The sequence below is a fragment of the Prinia subflava genome, chromosome 8, assembly GCF_021018805.1.
Source record: "Prinia subflava isolate CZ2003 ecotype Zambia chromosome 8, Cam_Psub_1.2, whole genome shotgun sequence".
NCBI lineage: Eukaryota > Metazoa > Chordata > Aves > Passeriformes > Cisticolidae > Prinia > Prinia subflava.
This window is the reverse complement of record NC_086254.1, coordinates 16,190,324-16,199,493: the sequence shown is the minus strand read 5'-3', so window position 1 is coordinate 16,199,493 and position 9,170 is coordinate 16,190,324.

The following is a 9,170-nucleotide window of genomic DNA, read 5'->3' as shown; positions in this document are numbered from 1 at the left end:
GTGTGTCCATCCCTGTGTCCATCCCTCTGTCCATCCCTGTGTCCATCCCTGTGTCCATCCCCGTGTCCATCCCCGTGTCCGTGTGTCCATCCCTGTGTCCATCCCTGTGTCCGTGTGTCCCTCCCTGTCCCTCCCTGTCCCTCCCTGTCCCCACCCCGCAGTGCCCAGGAAGTGCCTGAGTCAGCCCAGCCCCCGCTGCCGGCAGAATTTGGGGCTGGGGGATCCCAAATCCCCTTCCCAAGGAATTTTTCCTCTCCCCAGGGAATTTTTCCTCTCCCCAGGGAATTTTTCCTCTCCCCAGGGAATTTTTCCTCTCCCCCAGGGAATATTTTCCCCCCTCCCTCCAGGGATTTTTTCCCCCCCCAGTTCTGCCCAGCGCGGCCCCAAAAACTCCTCCAAACTCCTTGGGACAAAAAAGATTCTTTGGGGTCTCCCCAAAGTTTTTTGGGGTCTCCCCTGAAGGAGCAGGAGGCCTTTGGGGAGGGGGGAGCAGCCTGGGCCCCCCAGCCCCGTTCCCAAAAATCCAATTATATAAATAAATATTATATCTAGAGATGCTCTATGGCTGGAGAGGCGGGTCCCGACCCTCGGGGGGAAAAGGCACCTTTGAGTTGGTCACCTGTTTTCTAAATGCACATTTTTAAATGCTAAAAAAACAAAAAAAAAAGAAGAAAAAAAGAGTAAAAAAATACCAGAGAGATTTTAAGCCCTTTTATTTTCAAAGCACTTTTTAGATTCTCTTCCTTTTATTTTAATTTTTTTGTTGTTGTTGGGGGGTTTTTTTGGGTTTGTTTTTTTTTCTTTTTTTTTTTCTTTTTTTTTTTTTTTTTTTGTGTTTTTACTTTTAAAAAAGAAAAAGCAAAGAGCAGGTTTTGGCCGAATGTATTTTGGAGAGGGAGTGAGAGGGGAGTGTGTGCTGGGGGGTGGGGTGAGTGGTGGGGCTGGGGGAAGAGATGGATGTTTATTTAATGCAGAAAAACAAACAAAAAAAAAGCAATAAAAAATTCCAAAAAAAAGCTTAAAAATAATAATAAAAAAAAAAGAAAACAAAGAAGTCTTAGCACTTTGCGATGGAACGGGTACTTTGAGCTCACTTTATCTTAATTTAAAAAAAAAGCAAAATTCAAGATGTTTACAAGTCAAAAAAAAACTTTTAAAAAAAATGACTTCTACGGAGAAAAAAAATATTATTAAAAAAAAAAAGCCTAAATTTATTTTTGTAAGAAAAGAATGTGTATATATATATATATATTTAACAAAAAAAACCTAGAAAAAAATACAAATATAGGCAGAATCCAAGTGAGATTGGAGGATGGGAGGAAGATGCTAATTAGGTTCTGTGACATGCCCTGACCCTCGGGAATTTTAAATAGAAAAAAAGAAAAATAAAAATCCATGGAAGCTTGAATTTTAGGCAGGAATAATCCTGGGGTGTGGCTCGCTCACTGCTCCCCACAGCCTTGAGGAGGTGGGTTGGGTTTTGGGTTGTTTTTTATCTTTTTTTTGTAGAAATAATTTTATTTTTTCGATGTTTTTTTAGCCGGTGCAGAGGTGTGGGGATCCCTGTGGGTTCGGATCCCTCCTGCTCCCAGCAGGGAATTGGGATCGGGGCAGGGAATCCCCCCAGGATGGGGCTGGAGGGATCCAGGCTGGAATTGGGGGTTGTTCCCCAAGGATTTGCAGCTTTCCTGGGCAGGAAAATTGGGATTTGGACAGGGAAATTGGGATTTGGGCAGGGAAATCTGGATCTGATCTGGGGAACTGGGATTTGGGCAGGGATTTGGGATTTGAGATGGGGAAATTGGGATCTGAGATGGGGAATTGGGATTTGGGCTGGGAAATTGGGATCTGGGCAAGGAATTGGGATCTGAGCTGAGGAATTGGGATCTGGGCAGAGAAATTTGGATCTGATCCGGGAAATCTGGATCTTAGCTGGGGAATTGGGATTTGGGCAGGGAAATTGGGATCTGAGCTGGGGAATTGGGATCTGAGCTGGGGAATTGGGATCCTGAGAAGGCGCTGGAGGGAGCCAGGTCCCATTGGAGTGGGGGGTCTGTGAATGCTCCCCATGGATTTGGATCCCTCTGGCTCCCCCCAGGCTGGAAAATTGGGAATCTGGGCTGGGAAATCGGGATCTGGGCAGGGATTTGGGATCTGGGCAGGGATTTGGGATCTGGGCTGGGATTTGGGATCTGGGCAGGGATTTGGGATCTGGGCTGGGAATCCCCCTGGGAAGGCGCTGGAGGGCCCCAGATCCAGGCTGGAATTGGGGACACCCCGCTGTCCCTGTGGATTTGGGTCCCTCCAGGGAATTCCCGGGAATTCCTGGGCAGGGGCTGAGGGATCCCGAATCCCGAGGGACGTTCCCAGGGATTTGTGTCCCTCCTGTTCCCCCTTGGGGCAGGAAAATCCCAAATCCCTCCCTGAGCAGGAAATTCGGGATCTGGGCAGGGAATCCCCCCGGGAAGGAGCCGGAGTTGGGGGCTCCGGGCAGGGCCGACCCTCCCAGCACTGGCTGAGGTTTTTTTTGGGAATATGCAGAGAAAATTCCGTGTGGATTTGTAAACAGAGACTTGTGGAGGTTCCGTGTTGTGCTCGGGGTTGTGGTGGCTCCTCTCGTCCTGGTGTTTTTTATTTTTCCCTGGGATTTTCCCGCCCTCGCTGCTGCTTTTCCTTCCCCCTTCCCAATCCCGAAGGAATTTTTGGGAGGTTTGGGGGCTCTGGGGAAGCAGCACAGGGAGGGTGAGGTGGGTGGGATCTTCCAGGTGTGGAGAGAAAAGGGGGGAAAAGGGAGGGAAGAAAAAAAAAAAGCAGGAAAAAAAAGGGGGAATGATAAAAAACAAATAAAGAAGGAAAAAAGGGGGGAAAGGAAATTGGAGGGGAGAAATAAAAGAGGGGAAAAAAGGGGAAGAAATGGGAGGAGAGAAAGAAAAATGAGAAATGAAAGAAGGAAAAAAAAGGGGTGGAAAAAGGGAGGGATTGAGAAAAGAAGGAATAAATTGGGGGGGGGGGAACAAGGGGAAAAAATCAGGAAAGAAAGAAGGAAAAAAGGAAAAAGAGCACAAAGGAGGAAGAGGAGAGAGGAGCAGACTCAGGATCCCCCAGCGATGTCCCCGTGTCCCCTCCCTGTCCCCTCCCTGTCCCCACTTAGCACAAGGTGAAGTTTGCACTAAAATCAGGAGAAATTAAAAATAGAGAAGCTCCAAATGCCCCCAAACCCCCCAGGGTTGTCCCTGTCCCGTCGCCTTAACCCCACCCCAAAATCCCCCCCCGTGGCTCAGCATGGAGATTTTATTTTTGTCTTTCTTCTGATGAATTTTAGTTTGATTTTAAGGGGTTTTCTTTTATCTTTTTGGAATCCGGGTTGGGGTGGAAGTGTTGCCAAAGAAAGTGCTGAGTTCCGGTGGGAAGAGAGAGGAGAGAGAGGAATAATAATAGAAATTATTGCTAATAATAATAATAAATAATAAATGATTAAATAATAGAATTTGGATCAAAGCCAAGGAGGGGCAAGGGGAAATAGGGAGGGAAAAAAGGAATTTTTGTTGATTTAAAAGAGGAAAAAATTTGTGTGTTCCCCCCCTTTCCCCCCCATCCCACCTCCCCCAGTGTCCCAGGGGGTTCAGCCCAGGTTTGGGGGGGTTAATCCGGGTTTGGGGGGGTTAATCCAGGTTTGGGGGGGCTCAGCCTGGGTTTAGGGGGGGTTTAATCCTGGTTTGGGGTGCAGAGCCCAGGTTTGGGGGGCTCAGCCTGGGTTTAGGGGGGGTTTAATCCTGGTTTGGGGTGCAGAGCCCAGGTTTGGGGGGCTCAGCCCAATTTTGGGGGGTTAATCCGGGTTTTGGGGGGCTCAGCCCAGGTTTAGGGGGGTCAATCCCAGCTTTGGGGTCTGGGGGTGCCAAGGGGGGGCTTCACCCCCTGCTGGGCTGAGGGGACAAATTTGGGGTTTTTTCCCCCCAAAATCAGCTCGGGGGGGGGTCCTGCCCCCCAAACTGAGCAGGGGGGGTTCATTTCTCATTTTTCCACAGGAAAGGGCTGATTCCCCCTCCCCACCCCCCAAATTCTCCTTCACCCCCCCCTTTAGGCCCCCCCAACCCTTTAGAGCCCCCCCAGCCCCAATTCCCCTCCCAATTTAACAATTTAATATTTTAATAATAAACCAAGACAAAACCCCCTGAATTTCTCTCTCTAAATTTTCTGATTTTTTTTTTTATGATTCACAACAAGAAAATAAAATAAAAAAAAAATTCAATCAAGAGAAACAAACAAATAAAAAGAGCAAAACGGGACGGAAATTTTGGGGTGGGGAGGGGGCAAAATGCTGCATTAAATTGTGTTTTATGTAATAAAATTATCTATATCTATCTATCTATATATATATATATATACACAGCAAGAGCTGAAATGTCCCCAGGGACGGGGGGGACACCGAGCTCGGCCCGGGGACCCCAAAGGACGCTCGAGGTGGGGCCACTTTATTATAAATATTAATTTTATTTTCATTTTTTCCTTTTTTTTTTTTTTGTTTCCTTTTTTGTTTTGTTTTTTCTGCGTCTTTCTATATAATCTATTAAAGAGATTCTTTATCTTCAAGCACTCGCAAAGGTTGCTGCGGTTTTTATGTGTTTTTTTCCAAAATTTTTTTTTTTTTTTTTGGTGAAGATTTTCGTGGGGGGTTGGGGAGGGGAGGAGAAGGAGCGAGGAAAGGAAGAGAGAGTTAAAAAAAAGAGAGAAATATAAAGAAATATATTAAAAAATAAATAAATAAAGCACAGAAAAGACATTCCATAGATTGTAACTTTGATAGTTCTTTATAAAGTTGGGGGGAGATGAGGAAAAAAAAAATAAAAACGATGACAAAAAACGACAAAAAAAAAATTTAAAATAATAAAAATTGCACTTTGGGGGGGGCTTTAAAATAAAAAAAAAAAGAAAAAGAGAGAAATAAACTATATATTAAAAATACACCCGGAACCCGCTGGATTTCTTGGGGGAGGAGAGGATGGAGGGCACTGGTTCTTTTTGGGGGGCATCCCCCAGAATTTTTGGGGAGGTTGGTGGGGTTTTAATGATTTTGGGGATTTTTTTTTTTGCTGTTTTTGGGGCTGGGGGAGCCCCGGGCAGGGGAGCAGGGCAGGGGCTGGAGGTTCCCGGGGGTTCAGGGCTGCAGGGGGGGGATTTGGGGGGATTTCCTCTCTTTTAGGGATGCCCATAGGGGATTTTAGGGGGGTTCCCCTGTTTTGGGGGTCTCCAGGGTTGTGGGGGGATTTTGGGGGGATTTCCCCTATTTCGAGGCTCTCCAGGATTGCAGGAGTTTTTTTGGGGGAGCTTCCCTTATTTTGGAGGATCCAGAACCGCACACAGGATTTTTTTGGGGGGGTTCTCCCTATTTTGGGGCTGTCCAGGACTCCCTGAAGGATTTTTGGGGATGTTTCCCCCAATTTTGGGGTGCCCAGGGCTGCTGGGGGGGGTAGGGGGGGCTCTGCCCCAACCTGCGGCCGTGCCTCAGTTTCCCCAAATGGAACAAAGCCTCCCCCCGTTCCAGAATGAGCGCAAAGTGGGGGTCCCACCCCCCCAGCTCAGCGCGGGGTGTCCCCCCCAGTCCGCCCAGTGCCCCCCCAGTGCCCCTCCAGTCCTCCCAGTGCCCCCGGCCCCATTAAGCCGCTTTGGGGGGGGGGGGTCGCAGGACCCTAATCGCGTTTGGGGCCAGATGGCCGCGGGTTAAGGAGCCTCAGGCCCAGGTTTGGGGGGTCCCCCCGTCCCCAAAGCCCCCCAGGCCAGGGTGGGCACCGCGGGCCGGGGCAGGGCGGGGCGCGGGCGGCCCCGCACCCCCAAATCCCCCGAACCCCGCAGCGGCCGCGGAGCCCCCGCGCCCCCCCAGAGGCCGCGGCCGCTGCCGGGGATTAATTTGTGTCATAATCTGCCCTGGCCGGGGGCGCGTGCCGGGATTTGGGGCTTTATCCCGGGATTTAGTGGCCGAGTCGTCTTTCTTAGCGAGACGCCCTAATGCCACTTAACACCTGGGAGCCGCGATTTTCATTAGGGGCGTCAGGGACAATTAGTAAGGGAATAATTAGGGCAGGGGCAGCCGCTGCAGGGTTTAAGCCCCATATGTGCCTGAGCATAGTGGGGGGGGGGGTTGGGAGACCCCCGGGTTGGGGGTGGCCACGGGGGGATCGGTCCCAATTTGGGCTGTGCCTCAGTTTCCCCCAATGGGAAACCCCTGCTAGGTAGAGAATTGGGGTGGGGGGGGGGTCCCCAGTGTGCCCAGTGTCCCCTCGTGAGCAGCACTGGGCAGACTGGGAGGGGACACCGGGTGCCATCCTGGGGCGTCCCTGGGGGGAGGACGGGGAGGGGGACACGGGATGGGCAGCGAGGAACGACCCCCACCCTGGGGCGCTGCTGGCAGGGGGGACCCCCGGGGTGGGTGACACACCCCGAGCTGCCCCGGGGGGGGTCACAGGAAGGGGGCCCGGGGCAGGAGGGGCGCAGAGCCCCGCGGCGCCGGGAGCCGCCCCCAGCCCCAGCCCCAGCGCGGGGGGCACTGGGGGGGCGCCCTGGGCAGGGCCGGGGGCGGCGCGGGCGGGGGGCAGCAGGGGCAGCAGCAGCCGAGGCCGTACAGGGCGTAGGGGTGGAAGTAGCCGACGTTCACCCTGCGGGGGAAACAGAGCGGGGTCAGCGCCGGGGGCCACAGCCCCTCCTGGTGCCCCCCGAACCCCCCGGACCCCCGAGCCCCCCGGACCCCCGGGACCCCCGAGCCCCCCGGGACCCCCGGACCTGCGGACGCGGCGCCGCGCTCGCCGCCGGTGGTAGTCGCCCTTGGAGAAGTCCTCCAGGTTGGCGGGGTGGATGGCCCAGAAGTGACCTTTGCCGTTGTCGCTGCGCCCGGCCTTGACGAAGCACTCGTTAAGGGACAGGTTGTGGCGGACGCTGTTGCGCCAACTCTTCTCCTGTGTCCGGAGGGGTCGGGAAGGGGCACAGAAGGGTCAGCCAGGCCCGGAAGGGTCAGCCAGGCCTGGACAGGTCAGTCGGGCCCAGAAGGGTCATTCAGGCCCGGACAGGTCACCCAGGCCGAGCCCCCCAGCCCCGCCGTGCCCACCCCTCTCTCTGCCGGAACCGGCCCCGGGGTCCGGCCCCCGGAGTTTCCCAATGGATTGGGGTCATCCAAAATGAGCCTGGAGACACCAACCCCGCCAGCACCGAGGTCTGGACACCACGGATGGATTCCTGATGGTTTCCTGATGGATTCCCCATGGATTCCCGATGGATTCCGAATGGATGGGGCTCAGCAGAGCTCCGTGACTCCCCCAGTCCCGTCCCCACCGCGGGCTCGGCTCACCCCAGCCCGCGGCCATCGGGTGAATTCCGGGGCCGTTCCCCCCGCAGCCCTCCCCTCACCTTGTTCTTGAAGTAGGGGTAGTTGTCCATGATCCACTGGTAGATGTCGGACAGCAGCAGCTTCTTCTCGGGGGACGAGAGGATGGCGGTGGAGATGAGCGCGATGTAGGACTGGGCCGGTTTGTCCCCGGGCTCGGGCGGGGGCCGGGGGGCGGCCGGGGGGCTCCGCCCGGGGGGCTCCGGGCTGGGGGCGGCCCCGGGCCCCGGTCCGGACAGCAGGAACTCGATGGAGAAGGAGGCTCCGGGCGGGCGCCGGGGCGCGCTGTCCCCGCTCATCCCCGCGTCCCCCGCGGTGCCGGCGCTGCCCGCGAGTGCCGGCGCTCATGGCCCGGTAATTAGTGCAGATTACGGGGTTTGCTAATTGTGTTTTCACAAACGCGCTGCCCCCAAAGCGGGCTGTTTATCTGGCAAAGCCCCGGCTTTAACGGGATTTGGGCCCTTAAGCCTCATAAATAAAATGATTAATCCGCTGGAGGTGGAGGAATTCAAAGTGGCACCGAGGAGGTGCCCGGGGGACGGGGCCGGGGGTGCCCGGGGGTCCGGCTGCCCCCCAAAACCCGAGGGAGAACCGGGAGGGGGTCGGGGCTGCCCCAGAACCCTCCAGGCTCAGTTTGGGGGGATCCTGGAGATCCTGGGATGTCCCAGGAGTGCCCCAGGACCCTCCTGCCATGTGTGAAAATCCCCTGCTCTCATTTTGGGGTGAGCTGGGAGCGACCCTGGGGACCCCAGCAGGGTCCTGGGGATCCTGGCGAGATCTTGAGGAGCTCAGGGGGATCTGGGGAAGCTCCTGGGGACCCCAGGAAGGCTGGGGAGATCCTGGAGAAATCCTGGAGACCCCCAGGGAGATCCTGGAGACCTCGGGGTCAGAAATCCCAACAGGCTGACACACAATTAAATGTAAATCTTTCATTTTATTTAACAAACACTATAATTTGAAGAATGTGTACTGAGGGAAAGAAAAATAATTTTCTTTTTTTTGTTTGTTTTTTTTTTTCTTCTCTTTACAAAACAAAGAAGAAAAAAAAACAGGATATAAGAAAAAAAAAAAACAACAAACCAACATATGTACAGGAAGAGCTGGCCAACTCCAACAGAAAGCACTAAAACAAGCATGGTGTTTCCAAACAGTTGCTTGGCCTGGAAAATTTCAAAGCAATTAAATTAGAATAAAAATATTAGGAAAACAACTGGACTCTAAAGCTACTGTGCAGCCAGGGCCACAAGCACAGAACTTTGTACAGTAAAATTCAGTTGGGAGCTCTACCCGGGTTTTTTTCAGTTGTTTTCATCCCCCTTTTCCCACCCCCACCCCCGTTTCAACCTGAAAACATATTGCTTACAGCCAGGAAAGAGAAGGAAAAGCAAAGCCGGGGTGAGTGCGGGCGTCCCTGTGGGAGCAGCACCGGGAGCTGCTCCGGGGGGAGCGGGGTCCATCCCCACCCCTCGCCCCAGCAGGGAGGGGAGGGAGAGCTCAGGGACCCCCACCCCGCTCGGGAGAGGAGCCCCCAGGCTGGCAGGGGACCCCTCCTCAGCGTGGGGAGGGGTCTCTGCTTTTGGGCGAGTGGCCAGCGAGGATTTAGGGCAGCTCTGGCTGGACCTCGGGGGCTTCTCCCTCCAGGTGGGATTGGGCACGTGTGGAATTTTCTGGAGTGAGGGGCTGGGAAAGGCACCAAGGCCCCTCTCTGAGCCCCCCTGGCTGCTGGGGAGGGATGGGGGGAGGATGGAGGGTCTGGGGTGCCCAGAGCAGGGGCTGAGGGAAGGTTTGGGGTACCCTG